This window comes from Sciurus carolinensis, chromosome 15 (genome assembly GCF_902686445.1).
Source record: "Sciurus carolinensis chromosome 15, mSciCar1.2, whole genome shotgun sequence".
NCBI lineage: Eukaryota > Metazoa > Chordata > Mammalia > Rodentia > Sciuridae > Sciurus > Sciurus carolinensis.
The window spans coordinates 32,419,475-32,445,722 of NC_062227.1; the positions used below are offsets into that span (position 1 = coordinate 32,419,475).

Genomic DNA, 26,248 nt, shown 5'->3' on the forward strand with positions numbered 1-26,248 from the left:
CTTTAATTTTTATTTTATTGGAAGTTTCAAGGGAAATTTTAAAATATATTGAGTTGAATGCAAATGAAGATACAACATATCAAGATTTGTGGAAAACAGCTAAAGCAGTGCTCAGAGGGAAATTTATAGTATTAATTGTTATTAAGTGTTATATTTGAAAAGAGGAGTCGGACATAGTATACTTCTGTAATAGCAGTTACTCGGAAGGCTGAGGCAGGAGGATTGAAAATTTGAGGCCAGCCTGGGCAACTTAGTGAGACCCTGTCTCAAAATAAAATGAAAAAAGCAGTGGCGCACACCTGTAATCCCAGCAGCTCCGGAGGCTGAGACAGGAAGATCTCGAGTTCAAAGTCAGCCTCGGCAACTTAGTGAGGCCCTAAGCAACTCAGTGAGACTCTGTCTCAAAAATAAAAAATTAAAAAAATAGGGCTGGGGATGTGGCTCAGTGGTGAGTGCCCCTGAATTCAGTTCAGATCTCCAGTACCCAAAAAATTAAAATAAAAAATAGTGCTTGATTTGGCAGCACATACACTGAAATTGGAAAAATACTGAGAAGATTAGCATGGCACCTGTGCAGGGATGACACACATATTCAGGAAGCATTACATATTTTTTACATATACATGGTGGAATATTACTCAGCCTTAAAGAAACATTAAACTATGGCATTTGCAGTCAAATGGATCGAACTGGAGAATATCATGCTAAGTGAAATAAGTCAATCCCCCCAAAGCAAAAACGGAATGTTTTCAGTGGATGCTGATCCAATGGCGGTGGGTAGGGAAGAATGAAGGAACTTTGGATTGTGTACAGAAGGGAGTGAGGGGAGGGGAGGGAGAAGAGGGGTGGGGCAGTGGGGACGGGAAGGACAGTAGAATGAGATAGACATTATTACCCTATATACATGTATGCAAAATTTAAAAAGTATCACTGTCAAAAAAGGTTAATGAAAAAAATAAATAAATAAAAGTTAAAAAATAAAAAAAATAAATGAAATAAAAAATAAAAAAGGGCTGGGGGTGTGGTTCAGTGGTACAGTGTCTAGCATGCACAAAGTGTTGGGTCAATCCCAAGTGTCACACACACACAAAAAAAGGTGGGGGAAGGGGCAATAAAACCTATGACAATCAATCAGAAGAAATGAAATAATAAAGATGTGAGCAGAAATTCATGAAATTGAATGTAGGAAAACAATAGAGAAAAATCAGTGAAATAAAACCTGGTTCTTTCAAAAGATAATGAAAGTGACAAATCCCTAGAAAGAGACAAAATAAAAAGGGAAGATACAAATTACCACTATCAGGAATGAAACAGGACTATCACTGAATAGTGTGAAGACATCAAAAAGACGCTAAGGGGGCTGGGGATATAGCTCAGTTGGTCCTTGCATGCACAAGGACCTGGGTTCAATTCCCAGCACCACCACCAAAAAAAAAAAGAAAAGACATTGAAGAAATACTGCAAAAACTACACTCTTAAGTTCAGATCTGTGGCAGTATAGATGAACTAGGCCAATTCCTCAAAAAGCACAATCTGTCATACCTCACCCAATGTGAAATGATTTATGTGTTTATTTTTTGGTATTGGAGCGCTTAACCACTGAGTCACAACCCCAGCCCTTTTTATATTTTATTTAGCCACAGGGTCTTGCTAAATAGTGGAGGCTGGCTTTGAACTCCTGATCATCCTGCGTCAGCCTCCCAAGCCACTGGAATTACAGGTGTGCACCACTGCGCCTGGCTCTACATCCATTCTTAATAAAAACTCAGAAAAAATAAGAATAAGGAGAAATTCCTCGACTAAATCAAGAATATCTATCAAACGCCTAGAGCTAAAATTATACTTGATGATGAAAGACAGATTTGGGGTGAGGCAATGGTGCATTTCTGTAATCCCAGTGGTTTGGGAGGCTGAGACAGGGAGGATGGCAAGTTGGAGGCCAAACTGGTCAAGTCTGGGCAGGTCTCTCAGCCAGACCCTGTCGCAAAATAAAATTTAAGAAAAGGGCTGGGGATATAGCTCAGTGGTAGAGTGCATGCCTTGATTCAATCCCTAGGAGTGTAAAAATAGGGCTAACAAACAAACAATAAACCACTGAGATTGTGAAAGCGTAAGAATGTCTGTGCTGTCACTATTCAAATTCCACACAGTAAGCTGAGCGTGGTGGGGCATGTCCATAATCCCAGTGACCTGGGAAACTGAGGCAGGAGGATTGCAGGTCCAAGGTTGGCCTGGGCAATTTAGTGAGATCCTACTTCAAAATTAAAAAAAAACAAAACAAAAAAAAAAAACATTAAAAGGTCGGGGATGTAGCTCAGAGGTAGAGTGCCTCTGGGTTCAATTCCCAGTATTGCAAAAAAGAAAGAAAAGAAAGAAAGGAAGGAAAGAAGGAAGAAAACAAATTCAACATAGTGCTGGTTGTTCTACTCAGTGCAATAAGGCAGGATAAGGAAATGAAAAGCATAGATTTTAAAATGAAAAAGAAAAAAAACCCTATTTTTACAGATAACCCAGTTGTCTACATGAACAATCCCAAGGAATTTACAAGACAAAACCAAGACTAAAACTATCTTCTAGTGAATACGTGAGTCCAGCAAGGTCACAGAATGGAATATAAACTTACAAAATCAACTTAGTTTCATACACTAGCAATAAAAACATGGAAACAGCAACAAGTACTATACCATTTATAATCACTCAAAAAAATTACTTAGGTATAAATACTTATATGACAGGACATATACAGGGTTTGTTTATTGATAATTACAAAATCCTGATGGAAGAAACCATCAGAAGAAATCAGCAGAGAAATGTGCCATACTTGTGCATAAAAGGCTCATCATACTAAATGTTAATTTTCCCAAATTGAAATATGGGTTTCCCAGTACCACCACCACCAAAAAAAAAAAAAAAAAAAAAAGAAAAAAAAAGAAAAGAAAAGAAAAAAAAAAAAAAGAAAAAAAAAGAAAAGAAAAGAAAAAAGAAAAAGAAAAACCACAACTGAAATATGGGTTTATTGCAATTACTAGCAAAATTCCAGAATTCCTTAACTCTAAAATTTATATAGAAAGGCAAATGAACTAGAATAGCTAAAATAATTTTGAAAAATAATAATAAAATGGGAAGAATCAACCTATCTTATTTCAAGACATGTAACATAACTATAATACTCAAAGTTGTGTGGAATTGGCAGAGATATAGGTACATAGATGAATGAAACAGAATGGAGAACACAGAAATGTACTTACACTAATACACCCATCAAATTTTTGATAAATGTACAAAAGAGACTCAATAGAGGGAAACAAATAACAAACAAACAAACAACTTCTTATAAATGGTGCTTGAGCCACTGAACATTCACAGGCAAAAAAAAAAAAAAGTGAACCTCAACTTGTCTCACACCTTATTAAAATAAAAAGGAGGTCAAAATTTATCATAGTTTCAAAAAATAAAAATTTTAAGGGAAAAAAAAGAGAAAAATCTTTAAGATTTAGGAGTAGGCAAGACTTCATAGACTTGACACCAAAAACATGATCTATTGATTATTTTTTGGTTCCAAGCATTGGACCCAGAAGTGCTTAACCATTGAGCCACATCCCCTACCCTTTGTATTTTTAATTTAGAGAAAAGTTCTCACTAAGTTGCTTAGGTCCTTGCTCAGTTGCTAAGGCTGGCCTCAAACATGTGATCCTCCTGCCTTAGCCTCCTGAATTGCTGGAATTATAGGAGCAAGCCACTGAGCCCGGTTCTCTGTTTTTTAAAAAGTTAATAAACTGTTCTTCACTAGAATCAAAAACTTCTACTCTGTGAAAGACCATGTAAGGATAATGAAAAGACATGACAGACAATCAAACCAAATATTTGCAACCCACATATCTGACAGAGGACTAGTATGCAGAATCTATAAAGAACCCTTAAAACTTAAGACTAAAAGCACCAAAACAATCCAATTTAAAAAAATGAGCAAAAGACAAGAAGAGATACTTCACTGAAGAGGATATACAGATGGCAAATATACACTTGAAAAGAAGTCCAAGATCATTACCTCTTAGGGGAATACAAAGTAAAACCACAATGAAATATTACCACACACCTATCATATCAGAGTGACTAAGTAATAAGCTGTGACATTATTTTTGCTGGTGAAGCTGCACACATGCTCTAATACTGAGTTACACCCTTCCTACACAATATTCTTGAAATAACAGAATTATAGAAATAAATAATAGATTAATAATTTCCAGGAATTAAGGAAGTTGTGGGAGCACTGGGGCTGTAGCTCAGTGGTAGAGCACTTGTCTTGTATGCTGAAAGTCCTGGATTCAGTCCCCAGCACTGCAAAACCAATCAATGAAGTGGTAAGGGTGGATGGGAAGTGGATGTAAAGCTAATGGAGCAAGATGAACTTTCCTTAAGGTGACAGAACTGTTCTATATCTTCATTGCAAGGCTATCAATATCCTGGTTGGGATAATGCACTGTAATTTTGCAAGTTTTTTTCTGTTTTAAATTTGTTCTTTTTAGTTATACACGACAGTAGAGTGTATTTTGACATAGCTTACATACAGGTTCTTGTGGTTGAACTCGTTGTGGGGTTACACTGGTCGTGTATTTATATATGAACATAGGAAAGTTCTGTCCGATTCATTCCACTGTCTTTCCTATTCCCATCTCCCTCCCTTCCCTTCATTCCCCTTTGTCTAATCCACTGAACTTCTATTTGCCAGATGTTACTATTAGGGGATATACCATTTTGATTGCAGTCCTCCCTTGACATCCTTAGAGGAGTGATTTCAGAATCCCCCCAAAGATTCCCAAACCCATGGATGCTCAAGTCCCTGTATAAAATGCTGTAGCATTTGCATATACCTACGTGAATCCTCCCATATACTTATTTTATTATTATTTTTTTTGTGATAGTGGGAATTGAATTCAGAGGAGCTTTTTCCTTGAGCTATACTCCTTTTTATTTTTTACTTTTATTTTGAGACAGGGTCTTATTAAGTTGCTGAGGCTGGACTCCAACCTGCAATCCTCCTGCCTCAGCCTCCGGAGTTGTTGGGATTATAGACGTGCTACTTTGGCCCTCGATATACTTTAAAGCATCTATATGCATATGCCTGATAGAAAGTAAATAGTTGTTATAGTGTTTTGTTTAGGGAATAGTGACAAGAAAAAGGTCTAGCTGTTCAGTACAGGTACAATTTTCTGAATATTTTTAATCGGAAGTTGGTTGAATCTGCAGATACAGAAGGCTGACTGTATTCCGAAATACATATAGAAAGAAAAAGGAACGAGAAAAGTCAAAACAATTTTGGAAAAGAAGAAAGTGGGGAGAATCAGTACCTAAGAAATTTGGTAGTGGGTACACAGGATTGCTGTATCATATCTCACAATCAGAGACACGTGGTTCTCTGGTTTCTCCTAAAGTGGTGCTCTTCAGTTCAATGGCTTCTCAAATGACATGGAAAGCGAAGGAGCGCATTCTTTTAAGAGTTTTTTAAACCAAATATATTACTTAATTAAAAAAATATGATTGCAAATGAGAAGGATAGATTTATCATTGGAGATTTTTGTTTTATTTTCAATTCCATTATCAAAAATGGGTCGACCAACATTTGATCCCAAGGATTCTTAGTCACAGGTCCCTGGATAAGCCCTGGCACGGGATGACACTGGATGCCATATTTTGGTATGTGCACAGTTTTTGGAGTGGAGTCCATAATTTTCAAGAGAGTCTCTAAGTCTGTGACCCAGGACCTGTATGTGTTTTAAAGGCTAAGGAGCCTGAGACATGGAGGGAATCAGAACACGGAGGGAGGAGCCTATCCACAGCCCAGGTAGGGAGCTGGCTCCTGTCTTCGTGGATTCCAGCAGCTCTCTCAAAGGCTTCCTCTCCTGGGAAGCTCTCTCTGATCTGCTCACCTTTGCTCAGCTACAAGTCACCTCTTCTCTAAGTTCCCGATGTCTTTGTTGGCTCCTTTTAAGACTCTTTGTCACTTCCTATCATACATGAGAGTCTAGATTTCATCTCTGTTCTTTGCCCCGGTACCATTATGGATTCTATCTAAGCTGACAATCTATGAATATTTGTTGAGTGAGCAATGGTGCCTATCAAGCTGTCAGTGGGTCTTGACACGTTTGGTGGCAGATCCGGCAGAGACCTGGATTGTAGGCTCTTTTTCTTTTCAACGCGTCAAAAGGAAATGTAAGGTGTTGTGCATTGACTAGGGACTCACCTGATACAAGGGGCCCATTGGGAAAGATAGATCACAGGATACCTGTTTAGCAAGGAACTGAGAGGGACCCTTGGAGCTCGGGGATCCAACTCAGTTGTGGAATTGAAAACCTCACTCTTGTCCCAGTTGTCCGATTTGGGAAATACTTAAAAGCCCTACCACCCTTGTGACTTTACCTTGTCTTAAGGGTAAGTCTATTGTTTTAAGGGAGGGTGGGAGAAGGACTCAAGGACTCCTTGTTCCAGTGGAATTTGCCCCAACCTCCCACAGCATAGCGTCTTGCATTCTTGGCTTTTGAAGACAGGAGGCAACCCCTTTCTTATCTGGGATTGCCTGCTTAAACAAACGCAGTGGTGTGGAGGTATTGTCCTTTGGAAACTTGGCCTGAGACACTTTACCAAGTGTCTGCAAACATTTAGACACGGAAAACTACCCACCGTTAACCCAGAGCCCATTGTCTTTGCTGGGGCTGCTCTTCCCTGAGAGTGGCTTACTGTGGGGGGTGGAGGTGGTGAGAGTTGACCCGCGGGGAATCCCTCTGCTGGGGCTCTGGACTGGGGAATTGTGCTGCTGTTTGTTTAAACAACCTGAGTGTAATTGGGATTGTTTGAGATGCCCAAGATGTTTGGGAAAGTGGGGGATGGGAGGCGGCTTGCTGGGGGAGAGAGTCCCAGCAGGGATTTGACGGGTGGCTGGCTGGGTGGTTGTCACTGTCCGGATGGCAAAACCAGTGGGACGGTGGGCCTGCTGGACCTGGTCGCACTGGGACCTGGGTCAACAGGTCGGACCATGTCGTTTATAAAATATTAGATCCCACTGTGGGGGTGTGAATGAGGATATGGAGAATATTCAACTTAAAGCCAATGACCCCCCTCTGTAAGCATAAAAATTCAAGGATAGCGCAAACACACAGATGCTTGTATGCTGGCTTTTGAGATTGTATTTTAGAAAATTCCCATAAAAATAGTTGCAATATCTAACCCAGGCTTCAGCAAAGAAAGGGACATCCTTCCTTGGAACATGGAGGGGTCGCCAGGCTGTAGTCAACAGGCATAAGGGAAAAATAAGTCTGTGTTTTATTGTTGAGATCATACCCTTTTGTTTGACCTAGGAAAAAGGACAGAAGGTGTTAAAAAATGAGAAGAATTTGGGAATAATAGGAGGAATCTTTGCAATGTTGGGCCTGTGTGATCAGGCCTCATGAGAACCACGTTCCTGTCTCGGGAGGCGCGTGGGTAATGGGGCAGCGCCACTAACAGGTGTGATTACTTACTAGAGATGCTTTACTACATACGAAAGGATTTTTTAAAAGTATGGGACTCCTAATACACGGCAGGCCTCAACGTGTTATTTTATTGAAGGACTACTGAAACCTCCCACATAGATTTGTAGAAGAATACCGTGCCTCTTCAGTGGAATGAATGAGCTCTGACCATAAAGCGTGAAATGGTGGAATCTGGATTTGAATGAAATCTTTCTTTTTTCAAAACCCAACCCTTCCTTTTCTCATGATAGCATAGTCAAACTACCCTCTCCCCAGCAAAAAAAAAAAAGACCAAAAATGTAGAATTCATCAATATGCACGTTAAAAAAAAATCATGCTCTTTTGATGTGCTAGTAGCATATCACACATGCAAGCCTTCAGCTAAATAAACAAGTCATTAAAGAAAGGATAGAAATGTTAATATCAGTGAAACCTACTATCTTCTATTGGGTATAGATTATTTGGGGAATTTAAGAAGGTTATCAGTTTTTAAGATTGACTCTTTTACTTTAAAATGAAATTGTAGTCAAAACAGTAGTAGATGCTGGAAAGAATGCAAAGAAAAAGGAACACTTTTGCACTGTTGGCGGGATTGTAAATTAGCACAACAAATATGGGATTGTAAATTAGCACAAGTCTGGCCAATATCTATGGAAATCAGTATGGGGGTTCCTCAAAAGGCTAAGAATGGACCCACCACAGGACCCAGCTATACCACTCCTCCATATTGAACCTAAAAAATTAAAGTCATTATACTGTAGTGATATAGGCATACTTATGTTTATAGCAGCACAATTCACAATAGCCAAGCTATGGAACCAGTCTAGATGTCTGTCAATGGATGAATGGATAAAGAAAATGTGATACATAATGGAGTTTTAGTTAGCCATAAAGAAGAATGAAATTATGTCATATGCAGGAAAATGGGTGGAACTTGAGAACGTTATGTTAGGCGAAAAGTTAGAAAGTCAGGGTTGTATTTTTCTTTCATATGTGGAAGCTAGAGAGGAAAAAGGAAAAGGAAGGTGGGGGAGGAGAGGATATCAAGAAAATGAAAGTAGATCAGTAGAGGAAAGGGACCAATGGGAGGGAGGAGGAGAGGGAAAGGAGAGATACTGGGGAATGGTATTGGCCAAATCATATTGGGTGCATGTACAAATACGTGACAACGGACCTCACCATTATGTAGGACTAGAACGCACCAATGAAAGATAAAGAAAGAAGATTGTAGACAAGTATCTTGCAACAGACTTAGTGGAGCAACAACTGACAGGTGTTGCTCTTTCACTTTTAACATGAGCTTTTCTGCAACATAAACATGGCTTTGTAAAGTTTGGAACATTCTTAACAGTACTTTGAGCAATACTTTAAAACGCTGTGTTCGGAGGCGAAGGCTGTAAGTGGGGCTCCAGGCTGCTGGTTCTCATTTCCTGGGCACAGTGACCCACAGAGCAAACAGTGGTGTGACAGGCAGCACACAACAGGCCCTGTTTTTATGCCATTTGGCAGCTTCGCTCTCCTAGGCTCTGAAGCCTTCTTAAGGTAGGAGCCAAAGGGCTTTTCAAAATCAGACCATGACCACGCTTGTTTCAGTGGGAGCTGGTAACTTCTAGCACTTCGGGCCTTTGACGCCGGAAAACTGCCTGGCTCCAGACACTTTAGAATGAAAGGTCTCAGTAAAGGGAATATTTACAATGTGGATAAAAGCAAATATGGTGAGGCTGGCCGTACAGTATTGGAGGGTCAGACAGTGTCTTTTTATCCTATGTGGCTCATAAAAGATGCAAAAGGCGAGTCTTGGGGACATCAGAGGGGCTTGCACATGGCAGAGCTGCTGCTGGGGAAGACACAGCTAGCCTGATTCAGACTTCGACGTAGCACGAAGTACTACGGCGTAGCACTTCCCATTGCCCACACTGGGGATCCCAACCAGTGATGGATGAGTCCACGTTTTTTTCCCCTTATGAAATTTCATGACGATCGATCTTTAAATAATACATACCTATTTGCATTCTGTTGATTAGATGGAGGTTCCTTTCATACTCGTGTATGTGTGTGTGTGTGTGTGTGTGTGTGTGTGTGTGTGTGTTGCACTGGGGATTGAACCCAGGGCGGCACCCATGCCAGGCAAGTGCTCTTCCACTGAGCTACATCTCAGTCCTTTTTATTTTTTATTTTGAGGCGGGGATTGCTAAATTACCCACGCTGGCCTTGAACTTGCCATCCTCTTGCCCGAGCCTCCAGAGCAGCTGGGATTACAGGCCTGACCACCACAGTGTCCCTTCCATATTCTTTTGAAGAATGGCACCTCTTCCTCCAAGACCCATTCCCACTGCCCAAATTCTAAACTCCAAACACTTGAAAGGTTTAAATGCTGGTTTTAATGATGGCAATTTACAATTAACAAATATGTTAGTAATGGGGGCTCTTTCCTGAAGGTTTTGTTTAGAAGTGAAAACAATGTGGCAGGTCATAAACGTTTCTATTTATTTTTGACTGGACAGCCCACTTGTTCAGAGGAGGGACAGTGTTTGTCAGCAGAGAATTAGATTTGACATGATGTGTGTAAACATGTTTCTGGGCTAAAGACCAAATAGAGACTGATGTCTTTAGCTCAGGAGAAATAATCACCATGCTAATGGATCCAAATTATGTTGCATAGAATAACCACAGGTTAGTTTAAATAAGACTGCCTGTTTTATAATTCAGTATGTGAAAATATACTGAGTTAAGATGACTCATAGATGTTTGGCTAGGGCTACTGAGTTGCCACGGGTCCCATGGAAAGGCCCTAGGACAAGTTTGTTTGTCACATGTTTACTTTCTGTCTTGATTATTTCCAAAATGATAAAGATAGGAAATAGGGGAAACAGGTTGGGAGTGTATGTGGCATATCAAGTTTAGTATTTAAAACCACCTGCTCTGGAGTCAGTTCATGGGTTCAAATCCCAATTTCACCACCTCTTACCTAACCATATCTATTTTGTTGATTAGCATATTGAAACACAGGGACTGGAGTGTGGTTTAGTGGTAGAGCACTTGCCTAGCACGTGTGAGGCACTGGGTTCGATCCTCAGCTCCACATAAAAATAAATAAATAAAATGAAGGTATTGTGTCCTCATACAACTAAAAGTAAAGATTTTAAAAAATAAGAATATTGAACCACAGGAAAATGAATCCACTTTCCCAAGATCAGACAGGATTAAATAAAACCATCTATGTGAATTTATGTGCTGAGTGCACTGTAGATGCTCAACAAACGAAAGCCATGTGTATCGGTACTGTGGTAACAGTGGTGCTGTCTCCCTGGGAAGAGCACAGAGTGCTGGGAATGAGGCTGAGGATTGAATTCTGGACCTGTGATTTACCAGCACTAACACTTGGAACCAATTCTCTGAGCCTTAATGTCTTCATTTGTAGAATGGGGATTAAAAATACCTAAATGACAGGGTTGTTATGATGATAAATAGTATAATTATGCAAAAGTGTCCCACTTGGATGGTTGTGCAGGAAATGTTTGTTTTCCAAACAGAATCTGACTTCTTGCTGAATGATGAATCATGGGAAGGCATGTAGTTCCCTGGGTCTGGAGGCCTTTGAAAGCACCCTGGAAGGAGCAGCCCTGAACAGCTGCAGGTCACTTATAGGCAGCCCTGGACCTTTCACCCAGGCAGCCTTTGGTCCTTATGCTGTAGGAATCAGGAATCCAGACTCACGATCTTCTGGCCCAGCCCTTTCTTGGCTCATTGTTTGGAGAGGCCTTTTCACTGTTTGTTCATTTAATCTGTTAGCAAAAAGGCAAACTGAATATCCTTCACTTGGACCCTTGGCTCATGTGCCACAGAAAAGTGTCCTGCCTTGGTGGCTGGTGGGTCCCTGTCCTTGTTCCTTTTTGGTCTTTCTGGAAAGCTGTGGTTAGGAAACCTGGGAGAGGGTCTGGTGTCCCTGCCTCTTTCAGGTGTGTCTGGATTTGATTCTTTGTTCTCTGATGCCAGGAAGGGCTCGAGAAAGACCCTGGGACAAGTTTAACATTGGAGAGTCTACTTCCTTTAAAAAGCCCTAGACTATTCCACCTTCTGTCCCCACCACTCCCTCTCAGGAACATGCTGGACATAGGGCAGCTGATCCAAACTTCCCTTGACCAGCTCTGGGCTCAGGATGTGGGTCACCAAATTGCAAATGACCTGGGAGTCTGAGCTAGGCAGGTGGCAGTTACCCATCACCCACCATCGTTAGCTACCAACCCCTTCACCTAGCTCTTTTTCTTTCTTTTCTTCATCTTTTTTTTTTTTTTTTTTTTTTTTTTTTTTTGAGGTGGGGTATCCCTATGATGTTGCCTGGGCTGGTCTCAAACTCCTGGCTCAAGCGATCCTCCTATTTCAGCTCCCCAGGTAGCTAGAACTACAAGCACATGCCACTACATTCTTCTTTTTTTAAAAAAATTCTTACGCTAGGCTGGCAGCATTGGTGCATAGCTATAATCTCAGCTACTCAGGAAGCCGAGGCAGGAGGATCCCAAGTTCAAAGCCAGCCTGGGCAATTTAGCAGACTCTGTCTCAAAATAAAAATAAAAAGGGCTGAGAATGCAGTACAGTGGTAGAGCATTCCTGAGTTCAATCCCCAGTCCTGGGGGAAGGGAAAAACAATATATAGAGATAAAGAACACTATGAGAAATACTCATCATGCCCGGGTTACAGTTGAAATTATCTAAGGTTCAAGCAGGTGTGACTCATCCCATTTTATAGATACTACATGAAGAAGCCAGGATCCAAAGGCATTGTAGATGTCCTGTTTACTACTTATTTCCTGACTGCCACCTCTCCTAAGTCCCTCTCCTACTGTGTGATGGCTACACTCTGAGGTGAGACTTGCAAAGCCACCTGGTAGGTGACCCATCCAGATTTCTCTGCTCAATCTCAGGGACAGAAATCCTTCCCCGATTTTTTCCCATTCTGAGAATACCCTGGTCCATACTCCATTCCCCAGGCCTCTGTTTAGTGGTCTCTGCTTTCTACTTAGACCACTAAATCCCATTCTTCCTTCAAGTCCTGGCCAATGTCCTGCCTCTTTGTCATACCTTTCTGACCACCAGGTCCCAGAGCCCCTCCTTTGGCTTCTCAAAGCAGCCCCTTTCCACCCCCAGCACTGTCGCTCATTAGGTGGACATCTCCTGGGTGTCTACTAAGCCCTTTGAGCACTTGCTGCTTTATCACATGCATTTTGTTTGTGTGGGGCTGTTTCTCCTTCCCACTCGTTAGGATTTGGACATGAGGTGTCCCCCCAAAGCTCCTGTGTTAATATAGGAATGTTTGGCGGGAAAATGACTGGATTGTTAAAGCTGTCACCTAATCAGTCCATCCTAGTTAGAATGGACTGACTGGGTAACTGTAGGCAGGTAGGGCATGGCTAGAGGTGGGTCACTGAGACTGTGCCTGGAAGGGTCATCTTCCCTGTGGGGGAGCCCTGGAGGCCCTATATCCTAGCTGCCATGAACCAAGTAGCTCTCCAGTGCTCCATCCTTCTGCCATGATGTTCTGCCTCACCTTGCACCCAGAGCAATGGATGTGGCAGAGCATGGACTAAACTCTAAAACTGTGAGCCAAAATAAACTCTTCGTCCTCCAAGGTGTTCTTGTCAGGTATTTTGGTCACAGTGACAAAAAGCCGACTGACACACCACCCCACAGACATATTCCAACTAGATTACAGGGCACCTAAAAGACATCCAGCAAAGGACTAGCTCGTAGCTGCCACAGAGGATTTCTGCCCGGCGAAGTTCAAGCTACACCCCCTTTTCACTGACTTAACAATACCCTGTTTCTGCTGTGTGAGGTGGTAGTGACTCAGCACTGATCATCCCTATTCTTACATTCTCACTTTCATAATTCAAATTAATTATGAAATGCCTTTCTGTAAGACTCTCTGTGGGGTTGGGTTGCTAGAGAAAAAAGTGTTAGCATCAATAAGCTTAATGAGTAACAGAAACCAAGTGGGAGTCCCAGGGAGAAACTTCAGGAAAGTCCTCCATGGGCCTGTTCATAGTGAGAGCAACAGGTTTCACAAGCAACAGGTCCCCGGACGTTTCTACTCACACCTCCAGCTTCCATCTTTATTAAGTGCCGACAGCATATAGGACTGAGAGTTTTCTCTGGTTGGTTGTGTTTGTGCTGTTAAAAAATGAGATGAACTAGGGAACACCTTCAACACACCTCTGTGTGTGTGTGTGTGTGTGTGTGTGTGTGTGTGTGTGTGTGTGTTCCTACCCTTCCCTCTCCACCCCTCCCTTTCTCCCTTTTTCTGATTCCTTTTTTTTTGTAGGGAGTCAGAAGGACCTAGCTGGGTTCAGATCTGCTACTCACTGACTCTGGAATCTTGGTCTTAAGCCTCTCTTTGCCCATTTTTCACCTATAAATACAAGCAATACACTTTCCTCGGAAGGGTGCTGAGGGGCATAACTGGGATAAAATGTAGTTGGGAAATGCAGAATCTTGGGTCACCCCCCAGAGCCACAGAACCAGAATCACAACATGGTCTCCAGGTACTTGGTGTGTGTGAGCGGTTTAGAATTTCTGTCCTCCAGGAATGGAAAATCAGTGCATGGATCTGTGTGCAGAGGAGGGTAATTAGCAGCTGCTGTCATTCATAGAATTCTTTTTAGTCTTTTTGAAGTGAATTTGGACTTCAAGACATGTTGCTGGTTGGAGTTGGGTCTTGGTAATGTTTAGACGTGGCCTTTAGGACTTGGTGGCAGATGGGACGAAAGGCTGGTCTAGGTGTAGGAATGGCAGGAGGAGGCAAGGTTGTGGACCTCAACGGCAGAGGGAGATGTTGGAAAGACAGGGACATGGGAGATGTTATCAGGATGTAGGAAGAGTTAGGCTTTGGGGACACAGAAAGGGGGAACAGTGAGAAATAAACCTACTTACATAGAATTTGCTGGAGCAGCTGGGAGTGATGGCGAATGCCTGTAATCCTAATGGCTCCGGAGGCTGAGGCAGGAGGATCATGAGTTCAAAGGCAGCTTCGACAAAAGTGAGGCCCTAAGCAACTCGGTGAGATGCTGTCTCTAAATAAAATACAAAATAGGGTTGGGAATGTGGCTCAGTGGTCCAGTGTCCCTGAGTTCAATCCTGGTACCAAAAAAGAAAAAAGAAAACAAAAATGCTTTCAGTTTAGAGGGAATAACAGATGCTGGTTCTGGGAGGGAATCTTAGAGGTCATCACTGGCCTGATCCTTTTGGCCTCAGGAGTCTACCAAGTTTAGGGACTTCTTTCATCTGCCACTTACTGTATGATCTAGGTGAAGTGACCTCTTCTCACTAAGCCTTTTTTATTTTTTGTGAAATGGGAAAATAAAAGTAACTGAGATCATAGGTTGTGAGCAGGATTCAATGAGATAATGCATGGAAAGTACCTGGCCCACTCCTGACCTTAATTAAGTAATAACACATAATATTATCACTTAGCTAATGACCCACAGGAGGTAGAGGGAGGGTGTTGTTACCGACACTACTACCACTGTCAGTAACAGTGAAGACAGTAAATTTGGGAGTTAAGGAGTTGAACAAATTTTCTGTTGTTCCCAATCTGGATAATGCTGATAACATTATAATAATAAAATCCCCAACTATAACCATAATAATAATAATGATGATGTTATAAATGCTAATGAGAGCTAACATGACTTGATTATATGCCTATCACTAAAGAAAGCATTTCACTTGGATTATCTCATTTGATTCTCCAAATATGTATTATGTTTCTAGTACTACTCCCCATTTACAGATGAAGAAACTGAGGCCTAGAAGGATTAGAGAATTGGTCCAAGGCCCAGAGCTTATAAATGGAGCTGGAATTTGAATCCAGACTGACTAAGTCCATAAACTGTTTTCTTAACCGCAGCATGAGCTCCCTTGCTAGAAAACCAGTCAATAAAATGCTCTATGGGGCTGGGGTTGTGGCTCAGTGGTAAAGTGCTTGCCTAGCATGTGTGAGGCACCGGGTTCAATTCTCAGCACTGCATATAAATAAATAAAGGTCCATTGACATCTAAAAAATATTTTTTAAAAATGCTCTTTCCATTGGTGGCAGTGTTCATGCCATTTGTTTTCTGGACTGATTCTCTGACGTATTTTAGAAAAGATACATTGCTGCAGGAAGAAGAAGAGAAATCAGCTTGAAAATAGAAGTGAGGAGAGGAACGTGTGTGTATTAGTCTCTTGTGTGCCAGGCCAGGTGCAGTGACACATGTGGCCCACCTGCATCTCTGTGAATGTGACCTGCATGTTTGCAGTCAGCATAGCCAATGCCAACCTCACTCAGAAAAGACCTGGATTCATGACATATTTTTACCTGAAGGAAAATGACACCTTTACCAATTCCCCAAAGTCCCTAAAATTTGGTTTTGCCTCCAAACTCTTCCATCAAAGTCTTCAGTTTGGAGAAACTTCCCCTAGAATTGTTTGACATCCCATCTTGGAAGGGCCCATAAATCCTCTTTCTGAAAGTATTTGACTTTTGACTTAGGTTTACCCACTTTTTTAGTATGAATTTCAAGTAGCTCAGAAGCACACAACTGTGCTGCAAAAGAATGAGAATTGAGATAGAAAAGAAAAGTTCAGGTGAAGAAGAGGTCTAGTTGCCAAAATATATGCCAAGGGGCCTTACATCAGGTGAGGTAGGATGTTTGGCATTTTTAATTGAACCAGAATATTTATTACTCCAAGAAGACAACAGACAGGAAATTCCAGTAACTTCCAGCAAGATCCCTAACAAATCCATGGGTCATGTGAGTTACCTTAGGTAATCAGAGGATATTTCAAGGCATGATATGGCCTTAAAGCTGAAACTTAGGTTGGGTGACAGACCCTTCCTTCATCTGCCTGGTAGGCCCCAGGATGAGAGAGGGGTTTGGCTGAGGAGTCACAGGCCTCATGTTCTGGAGCCGTTCGTCAGTTCTTAGTGCCCTTTCTCGTGTTCACAGTTGTGTGATATTTTGCCTTTTCTTAGATGTGCCCCTTCTTGTGTTTGATGCCACTAGAGGGGAAAGCACAGTTCTTTCCAGGATGCAAGAAATCTCCCAAGTTGAACTCTCAAGCTCTGGGCAAAGGGGCCCACGATGTTTTTCTCATTTATTGCTATCAGAAAAATAGGGCAGGAATCAGCCTACATCACCTGGACTCCACCTTGTGTCAACAGGCCTCACAAACAGAGGGGCCCGGCAGCCACCTTTTACACTGCCTGGTACTGTACACGGGAACCAGCTCACACGCTCAACAGAAAGGAAAACAAGTGCTGGCCCTGTTCCGATGGCAGGTTGATAAGGCCGGCCTCTCCATCCAGGGTGCCATTGTTCTCTCCCCTGCGCCTGCCCACGTCCACTCCAAGCAGCGCTGATAAGTCTGTGCACTGGGCAGACTTGTGTTTGAGTTGGGGTTGTCAAATCCATTACTCAAAGGGAGTACGTGGACTTGCTTTGGGAAGGGCGAACTCTGTTCTTAGGACTAGGAGAGAATGACAATGATTTATGATTAACCAAGTGACTCCAATGTTGAGTTTGGTCTTACTGACTGCCATTTGACTCATGACTCCTTTGTGTGGTTGGTGTGTCTCCATGGAGGTGTGAGTTGAGAGCGAACACAGAGAAAGTCAGGAAAGAAATTAACATGTCTTACGGCCTTGGAGCATGTGCCATCCTATGAGGGGAGAGGGCTCTTCAATTTTCCAAGGACCCATTAAACACAATACCTGAATGGGTCTAACTGGCTAGACCCTGTATGTTGCTGGCAGTGTTGGTTAATTTATTTGTGAAAGTGTTTGAGTGAGACTAACTTTTCACTTAACTCTTTCCATAATTGGAACTTTAACCAGTTGTGAGGAAGAAACAAGAAATCCAGAGTTTGTCCTGGTACCAGCTGGTATTAGGGCAACAAGGGGTGGGATTGGGCAGTGGTGTGGTGAACATGGGGTTTTCCAGGTGCCCAGTTGTCTTTCTGTTTTGGCCTCATGGAGGGTGTTCAAGCCTGAAGAGTTGACAGGAGAATAAATGCAATTAAAAAGATTAAGTATTACACAAAAGGGAAGCAATATTTATTTCATCTAGTTCTTACCATAATTCCATGAGGATGACACTGTAGATAGTACTATTCTCATTTTAAATTTCAGTAATTTCAGTACATGAAGGTCTAGGTAAATGAGCTTGTGGGTCTGAAGTCACAGATGGAAAGAGCTGAGCAAGAGCAGGACACAGCACGCTTCCAATAGAAGGGCCAAGTCTGTGCCTTAGGAGGGTGTACGATTTTGACTTTGATTTTCCTTTACCATTTAAGATATTAAATAGTTTTTTTCAAATTAAAAATCTTAGACAGGGAAACATCCTACCTATGAGAACCAGCAGTCATATTCTCCATAAAAGTTCCCAGATTAAAAAAATAATAATAATTCCCCAAATAGGCATGTTCTACTATAGCACCGTGGTGTGTGTTTTGTTTGTGTGTAACACTCTTCCAAGTTCAAGTTCTAAAACGGAATTCAGGAACCTTTTGCCTTATTAATATCATTAGCAAGTTAATTTCCCCTGATAGCCTTTGTAATTTTACCTCACATGTAACCCACAGACAAAACATCATAATTTGCCAAAAAGCCATTTCCAGTAGTATGTATTTTCAGTTGCAAATGCATACATGACATTTTGCAACTTTACTAAATAGGCTTTATGAGGTTGTGCAAGGACCTAGTCTCCACCTGTAACACTGTTTCTATTGCAAAAGGGATTATAGGTTTCAAACAGCCAATTTGTAGGGTTTAAGAACACTGACCATTGGTCTAGGGGAGCCTGCCTTCCTGATAGCAGGTATCTTAGGACTGAATGTTCTTTATTACAAATGTCTCTGGTACATGAGGACACAATTAGGCTAGAGTGTGCCAAAAAATATACACTAAAAGATAAGCAACAGGAAAACCCATCAACTGTAAGAACAAATGGAAGATTCCAACTTTCTGAAGTCTTGTTCTTGATTATTCTATCTCCTGTTGTTTGTGCTCTTGGTACCCTCTCTTCTAATCTGCTGACACTGTAGGCAGCAACCCCAAACCCTCTCTGGTCTGTTGTCTTGAATCCTCTGAAAGTAAAGAGAAGAAAGAAGAGTCCGGAGAAGGCGTGCATACTTAGGCCCCTCGTGGGGCAGGAGCTCAGAGGCCATCTTGGGCAGATACCTCGTGTCTGTATCTCTGTCTGGTGACCTCCCCTTCCATGCCACCTCTGTGTGATCTCTCCCAGTCCTTAACCCAATCCATGCATCAGGCTGGTGCTCGCACAATAGTCATTGATAGAGATTTGTAGTTCTGAGACCTATAGGCCCTGTTTTCTCATCTTCTGCTGTGTAGTCTGAATTTCAGAACCAGGGATCACATTTATGCAGTCATTCACATTTGACTTGAACAAATAAATAAAGGTTTGAGTTATTGCTCAGACCGCTCACTTTAGATCTGGATGTACCTTCCCATCACAATTTCCCCCTCTGCTTTCTTTGTTAGCCCCATCCCCCTTTGTGGTCCCTGTCTGCCTTTCGTTGTGGCTAACGGTTCTCCTCTTCCTGGTTGGGCCCAGAGCCTATTACTTAGGAGCTGGCCCGTGGGCCCCGGTGGGAGCTTTGGGCTTAGCTCTCCAAGCATTCTCTCTCTAGTTGATTCATGATGGGGCCAGAAGCCAATGGCTACGTTTCCTTGTAGCCTGTCCACGGAGGAGACTGAGCCTGGGAATGGGGAGCACGCCTGGCTTTTGGCAGGGCTAAGAGTTCCTAATGTGTTTGTAAATCTTTTGAGCCCTGTAAGTAGCCAAGCTCACAAGATAGCTTAAGCACAGACTGGACACGAGCCACTCTCAAGTTCTAATATTCCTCATTCAGACTTGAGGGTACCCATTCATAACGTGGCTGTTAATATGACGCCCTACCCAAGGCCCCTCAGAGGCCTTTTCAAGTTGAGGCAATCGTTGGAGCTCATTCTTACGGGTTAACTTCCCTCTCCCCTCACAGACCTGGCATTCCAGGGTCTCTCCAATCCGACTCCAACTAGTTGGCCTTTTTTTTCATGCTTTTCTATTTCTTCTGGCTAAAATAGAGACTTGACACAATTTCTTGAGATGCTTTCCTTTCTGGCTCAAAGTTTTTTCCTCCTTGGGATTTAGACTTTTGATAGATGGTTCAGCAAGTGCCTTGTACAGCTGCAGGCTATTTTAGATGGAAGGCACCTGGAGGACCAGAAAAGGCGCTGGGTGGAATGTTCTGGTTGTCCTCTCCCTGCTGTTTGAGGGCTGTTTTTTTTTTTAATTTATTTTTATTGTAAACAAATGGGATACACGTTGTTTCTGTGTGTACATGGAGTAACAGCATACCATTTGTGTAATCATACATTTACATAGGATAATGAGGTTTGATTCATTCTGTTATTTTTTTCCTTCCCCCACCCCTCTCACCCCTCTTTTCCCTCTATACAGTCCCTCCTTCCTCCATTCTTGCCCCCCTCCCACCCCACACTATATGTCATCATCTGCTTATCAGCGAGATCATTTGTCCTTTGGTTTTTTGAGATTGATTTATCTCACTTAGCATGATATTGAGGACTGTTCTTCAGGTAGTGCCACAAACTGTTTTGTGATGTACTATTAAGAGTGATTGGGGGCTGGGGATCTAGCTCAGTTGGTAGAGTGCTTGCCTTGCAAGCATAAGGCCTGGAGATCAATCCCCAGCAATGCAAAAAAAAAAAAAAAAAAAAAAAAAAAAGAAGAAGAAAAAAGAAAAGAAAAAGAGAGAGTGATTGGGTTTTTTGGTTTTGGGGTACATGTCCTATTTCCCCACGATTATGTTACACAAGTTAAAACGTTCTATACTTATTTTTATTTATTTATTTGTTTATTTTTGATACTGGGGATTCAACCCAGGAGTGTTTAATTACTGAACCACATCCCCAGTCCTTTTTTATATTTTACTTACAGATAGGATCTTGCTGAATTGCTAGGACCTCACTCCCTTGCTGAGACTGGCTTTGAACTTGTGAACCTCCTGCCTCAGCCTCCCACCTCAGCCTCCTGAGTCACTGGGATTATACGCATGTACCACTGTGCCTGGCCTATGCTTGTATTTTGAACCAATGACTCCTCTTTCTAGGGAGGGCCAAATCCTCCAAAAGCATGAATGATGCAAATGCAATATTTCTAAGACCCTTTCGGATGAAGGTTGAAAAGGACCTTTAAGCAAACACTCAATAATGGGAAAATCAATGAAAATGTTCTTAGAAAAAGAAACCAACCGATCTGTCTTTGTGGGTGTCACATTTCTTTGCTCAAACAGCTTGTCTTCCGTTGGATAGTTGCACAGTCTGCCATTGAAAAATGGAAGATTAGGGCGGCAGAACACGTGAATGACTATTCGGTTTTGTCAATCATTTTTTTAATCTCTCAATACATTTCCATATTCCATTTTTTTGGGTGAGTATATCTTTATCATTCAATAAGTTTTTGCTGATGGGCATTGTAGCAAGTGAGCCTATAGACATTAGATGGCTTGTTAGTTTACTGTTCATTTGGAAGATTACCAGGACCTCACACAACAGTCTTGGATGCAGCTCATGGCCAAGGTCAAAGACAGAGAAGATGATATGGATAGCATTCCAAGATATATTGTTTAATTAAAAAAAAAAAAAAGAAAAAGAAAGATGTTGACCAGTCAATATAGTAAGTGATTAGTATAGAATAATACAAGTATTGGGTGTTTGTGTATACTCACATATGTATTTTAGGAAGAACGTGAGAAACTAATACCCATAATGGGTTGTTTGGGGACGAGGAAGTGAAGAATAGGGTGGGAGGGAGACAATTTTTAGTGTGGATCTTTTTGTATGGGTGGCAACTTGAGTAGGCTGAGCTACGTTTCCTGAAACACGCTATTCTGTGTGTTAGTTAGGCCCCCACCGAGATTACCGTGTGAGCTTTGGAGCAGGGAGGGAGGTGAAGTCACATGGTGGCTCCCACACTGTAGCTTATCTGCCGCCTGCCCGGGTTGGTGTGGGAGAGGAGCTACCCACCATGGCTCCACCTTTCCTTGGGTCTTTTTTAGAGCTTTTCTGACTTCTGCTTAACTGTGTGACAAGGACAATAACTTCTTCTGCAAGAACACCAAGGTCAGGGGCATGAGAATTGACACATTTCAGTCCATCCTCCTGGATTCTGGTGCATACTTGTGGGTTCCGACTTGTCCTTGTTCTCCCTGACTTACATCCATCTTCCCATGGACTTGAAGCCCTTGCCACAGATGCCAGACAATAGCCTTTCAGAGGCTGCTTAACCAGCTCCTGCAATTGTGTAACTTCGTGAAACAAATCCCTTATTGTATGTGTGTGTGTGTGTGTGTGTAAATCTCCTAATGGCTCCCATTCTCTGATTGAATTCTAATACAGCACTGTTAGATTTCGTTGTTGTTTTATTTTGTCTCGAGATGGGGGTCTCACTCTGTTGCCCAAGCTGATCTCGAACTCCTGAGCTCAAGTGATCCCCCACCCTCTGAATCCTGAGTAGCTGGGACTACACATCCAACTTGAATTGTGAGATTTTTGAGAAGCATGTTCATGCATCATCCATTTGAAATTAAATCAGCATTTTAAATAGAGATTTAAAAATCAGAGACTTATTACCATTTTTCATGTCATGTTACAGGTTAAAGGAAGATGAACTGAATTCAAGATGGGAAGATTTGAAGTTGCTATGAAACTGCTGGGCAAGTCACAAAGGCTTGGTTAGTAGAAGTGAGACTCTTCTAAGGAAAGTGAAGCGGCCACCATGCACGCCTGTAATCCCAGCAGCTCGGGAGGCTGAGGCAGGAGGATCACAAGTTCAAAGTCAGCCTCAGCAACTTAGTGAGGCCCTAAGCAACTCAGTGAGATCCTGTCTCTAAATAAATTACCAAAAAGGCCTGGGGATGTTAAGTGTTAAGGACCCTGAGTTCAAGCCCTGGTACAATAAATAAATAAATAAATAAATGAATAAATAATAAAAAAAGGAAACTAAAAAAAAGAAAGAAAAATGAAATGGCTCTATCATCTCATCTAATGTTTCTGTGATAGAGCATTTGGGTATAATATACCATTTTGGCATAACTAACAACCAAATTTATTGGCTTAACAGCCACCATTTTGTTTGCTTATCGGCAGTTTTGGCTGGGCTCAACAGGGCAGTTCTTTTGGTCTCACATGGCAACTCCACAACTTACCTGGTACTAGATGGTCTAAGATAGCCTCACTCACAAGTCTCATGAGTGCTCATTGGGTCATGTATCTCTAGCCACCTAGCCTGGGCTTCGTAAGTACTGGGTTCCAAAAGCAGCAAGAGAGAGAGAGAGGTCAACCCTCAGAGCACAAGCACCTTGCAGGCCTCTGCTTGCATTAGGTCCCACTGGCAAAGCAGACCACGTGTTCAAGCATAGAGTCAATGTAGAGAGGGTGCACAATAGTACGTACGTATCCAGAGATGCAGGATCTGTGGAGCCCCTTCCTTTCACAATCTGCATCATTCAATGACTGGTACAAGAGTTGGTCACTGAAGGAAAAGATAAATGAGCGCTAAGACCCTCTTACTTGTATTTTATGCCACGTAATACCTGGCCCAGAACATTGCATATAATGGAAATTAAAAAACTGTGACATTAATGTTGGCACATCTCAACCACCAGTACAGTAGCAGAGGGCTTAAGTGAGAACACCTGTGATTAAACCTGAGGCTGCCCCCCAACTGGTTTCCAACTGGCATGAGAGTTCTAGATGAACTCTTGGGTTTCTGTGCTTCTGGTGGGGTCACTACTTTATGCCATTGTGTTGTCTTCCGACTCACTTCTTTCTTATGAGCATTATGTATTGTTCTCTCCATGCGCCCTCCACCCCAGCTGCTTTCAAGATTTTCTCTTTATCTTTAGTTCTCAGCGAGTGGGTCATGATGTGCTTAGCTATGATTTTCTTTGGTTTTTGTCCTGGTTAGGATTTGTAGAGATTCATGGACATGTAGGCTGACATTTTTCATCAAGTTTGGGAAAGTTTATGTCATTTCATATTCCTTTTTTATTTTTTTTCCCTCTCCTTGTCTTTCTTCTAGAGCTGAGGCATCAATTACCTGTTTGACAGATCATCTGATATTGTCCCACAGGTCATTGAGACTTTGTTCGTTTTGGAATCTTCTTTCCTTGTTCTGTACAGATAGTTCCTGTTGACTAATCTTCAAGTCACCACTACTTTCTTCTGTAGCCTCCATTTACTCTTAAACCCAAAGAATTTTCATTTCAGAATTAATTTGTTTTCAGTCCTAGAATTTTTTAATAGTTTTCACTTTTCTGCAGAGAGTTCCCCATCTGATCACTCAGTGTGGCCATCTTTTTGTTTATAATCTTTCAATGTATTCATAATAGATTTTAAAAATATACTTGCCTGACAATTCCAACACCTGCGTTAGCTATAAATCTATGAGTTTATTTCTATATATATTACTCCCAGGATATGTTTCACCCTTTCCTGCTTCTTTACATGTCTAATAATTTTTGATGATTTATTGGACATTATGGACTTTATATATTGAATAGTCTGGATTTATTGTCTTAAAGTACTTGGAATTTTGTTCTGGAAGGCAGTTATTTTCTGGGGAGTCAGTCAGACCATATTAAGTTAGCTTAGTTTAAATTTCTGTTAGGCTAGGACTAGTCAGTCCTTTAAGACTAGAGTGGTCATTTTTCTCAGTGTGGTCTTTCTGGAGTCTCAAATGAATGTTTGGAATTTCAGTGAGATCTCCCCAGTCTGGTTGGTTAGAACTCCAGTTCTTCCAGCTTTGTCCCATCTTGGGAATCTCTCTGTTTATCTCGCACTACCCCCAGAACTGTTCTCTCTTATACCTTGCAGAATCTGACCATGTGCATTGTGATTTCATCTTCAGTGGAAGACTCAAGGAGATCCTTATGCAGGTTTATGGAACTTCTACTCTGTACAGTTACCTCTTCTGTTACCTTTCTATGCAAATTCTAGCTGCTCTCTCAGCAGCAAGGTATTTCCTTCACTCATAAAGATGACTCACCACTTTCTCTTTGGCTCCACTTCCTTATGCCTTGATTTGGAAGGCATTCCCAGGCAGAAAATTAAAATAAATGCAGATCTCACCTTGTACATTTCCCTTCTCTCAAGGACCACATTCTTGTGCTATTGTCTGACGATGTCTAAAATGAATCACATCATATATTTTGTTTATTTTTATAGTTGTTTAAGGCCATAGAGTAAGTTCAGGTCTTGTTTAATTATGACTACACTGGAGATCTGCATCCTACATTCACATTTCTTTCCATCTTCCCCTCTTCTTCCTCCTCCTTCTTCACTAAATGTGTTGGTGACTAACTCAACTTTTGTCATACCTTGCCAATGTCTTTAATATCTAGAGTCTAGATATTATGAAATTAGGACTAATTTGTCCAAAATATACATAATAAATACAGTACAGCAAATTTAAATGAAATGCCTGTAAATACAGGGCAACAGGCAAACTGATATTTTCTAACACACGCTGATGAAACACCTTTTGAATTTTCCTTCTTCCCTCAATCAATTGAGCAAGCACAGGTAACACTCTGTTCACAGAAGTGGTTAAATGATTCCATCTCCAACACAGTATTTCTCATCAGTTTTTAAAAGTTATTTGCAAAAAGTCTCATTTTACTATTTTTTTAAAGTTTTTACAATTTATTAATTCTCATGAAAAATCCTCATAATCACCACAGATAACATCATTGCAGAATCTTTACTCCTTTGGCTGTTATCCAATTTCCAGCTCGCCTTTTTTTTTTTTTTTTTTTTTTTTTTTTTTGGGTGCATGGGGATCGAACCCAGGGCCTTATGCTTACAAGGCAAGCACTCTACCGACTGAGCTATCTCCCCAGCCCCTCCAGCTTGCTTTTTGCCAGCACCAACATTGGCCTTTGCAGTCCCCCTGACTTTCTTCATTCCGTTCTTGCGTTCCTTTTGCTGTTTTCTTGAGGTCTTTTTCTTGTCGTACAGGCTGTGTCTTGCCAGTCTATATTTGGGTTCATTTTTCTTTGCATAATTCAATGAATCATAGATCATGCCAAAGTCAGTTGTCTTGCCACCTCCAAAATGTGTTCTGAATCCAAACACAAAGGTGACATCTGGTGTGGTCTTGTACATTTTGGCTAATTTTTCTCGAATTTCTGTCTTAGGTACTGTTGCTTTCCCAGGGTGAAGAACATCAAGACCATTTGTTTCCTCTGAAGTAGTCGGTTGGTCATTAACTTCCTGGTCCGGATAGTTACTGGGTCATTCATGATGGCAGTAGATCCTCAGGAACCCAGGGAGAAAAAGAGTATTTTTTACTACTTCTGCTTTTAAATATATCAAGCACTTCTAAATATCTGGAAGGACTATATTGCACCTATAGTTCTACATATCTAGAAGAACTTTATATTTCATACAAACACTTGTCTGCTATACACACATCACTGGTAAATAAAATGTACATGCAGCAATGGTTCCAATCTGAGGTGTCTTCTAATATAACCATTTTGATCTTGAGCCATATTCTCCTCACTTCCTTTCTGCCTTCAGCCCAGTGGGCAAGGAATGCATATGTAATCCTTAGAGATGGATTTATTCAATTCACATCCAAAAATCATTTATTGAGGACAGTCTTTGTTATGAATTTCAGAAT

The 26,248-nt window shown here is 41.5% G+C and overlaps 1 non-coding gene and 1 pseudogene across 1 annotated transcript; one reads left to right on the top strand and one right to left on the bottom strand.

The window, feature by feature from the left end:
* LOC124965358 (40S ribosomal protein S24-like) overlaps positions 1-25,865 on the bottom strand; it is a 40,507-nt pseudogene extending 14,642 nt beyond the window's left edge.
* Positions 508-614, top strand: LOC124965888 (U6 spliceosomal RNA). The gene has a single exon (XR_007105271.1). It is a non-coding gene; the product is annotated as a U6 spliceosomal RNA (small nuclear RNA).
* Positions 25,866-26,248: the final 383 nt, after the last annotated feature.